This window comes from Meleagris gallopavo, unplaced genomic scaffold (genome assembly GCF_000146605.3).
Source record: "Meleagris gallopavo isolate NT-WF06-2002-E0010 breed Aviagen turkey brand Nicholas breeding stock unplaced genomic scaffold, Turkey_5.1 ChrUn_random_7180001955971, whole genome shotgun sequence".
NCBI classification, from domain to species: domain Eukaryota; kingdom Metazoa; phylum Chordata; class Aves; order Galliformes; family Phasianidae; genus Meleagris; species Meleagris gallopavo.
The window spans coordinates 1-782 of record NW_011216594.1 but is presented as its reverse complement, the minus strand read 5'-3'; the positions used below and the strand labels follow the sequence as shown (position 1 = coordinate 782).

Genomic DNA, 782 nt, shown 5'->3' with positions numbered 1-782 from the left:
GGTTGATATGTGCACCTCTGAGCTCCTCTGCGAGTCGTGTGGCAGTGCTGCCTGCTGGGAGAGCTCTGGGCTCTGTGGGGCTGCTGAAGCAGCTGTGGTACAGGTGATCCTTCTCTACAGGTGGCAGATCTCCGGGCCAAGCTCCGTGCCTATGAGGATGCTGCTCAGGATGCAGGGAAGCAAATACCAGTGCTGCTGCCTTCTCCCAGGTGGGGTTGTGGGGCCGGTGGGAAGGAGAGGCAGAGCTGGGGTGAGCCCTTAAGGAAGCTGGGCTAGGAATCCCAAACATTGTCCTTATTGATCCAACCCCAACGTGATTGTTTTCCTTCTTTCTCCCTCCTCATTTCTGTAGGATGGAAGAAGCTGTCCCAAAGAGCTGCTTAGTCCCGAGTGCTTGCAGGGAGAGTGATGGGGAGCAGCAGGAGCTGGGAGCTGGGCAGGATGCTCAGCTGGAAGGAGAGGAGGAGGTGAGAGAAGGAGTGGGAGGGCTGGGGATCAAATGCCCACATGGCACAGAGGACAGGAACTCAGTCCTGGGGTGCTGGCTTAGTGTGAGCTCCTTATTGCTATCAAAACCCTTCAACTTCTAGAGTTTGGAGGAGACTCAGCTCCTGTTTGGGTCAGATCACTTTGGGATGTTGTTCCAGGTTCCAGAGGAAATGCCCCCCAGCAGCCCCAGCCCCACCCAGCAGGCAGATCTCCAGCTGGGAATGAAGAAACCGAACCGGCTTCCGCAGCGTTTGTCCCGCAGCCACACAGACACGTGAGTCCTTCCTCTCTGT

At 56.9% G+C, this 782-nt stretch overlaps 1 long non-coding RNA gene across 1 annotated transcript; it reads left to right on the top strand.

The window, feature by feature from the left end:
• The first annotated feature begins 99 nt into the window (after window positions 1–99).
• LOC104917131 lies at window positions 100–761 on the top strand. Its single transcript, XR_796764.3, has 3 exons — window positions 100–209; window positions 353–467; window positions 648–761. It is a non-coding gene; the product is annotated as an uncharacterized LOC104917131 (long non-coding RNA).
• Window positions 762–782: the final 21 nt, after the last annotated feature.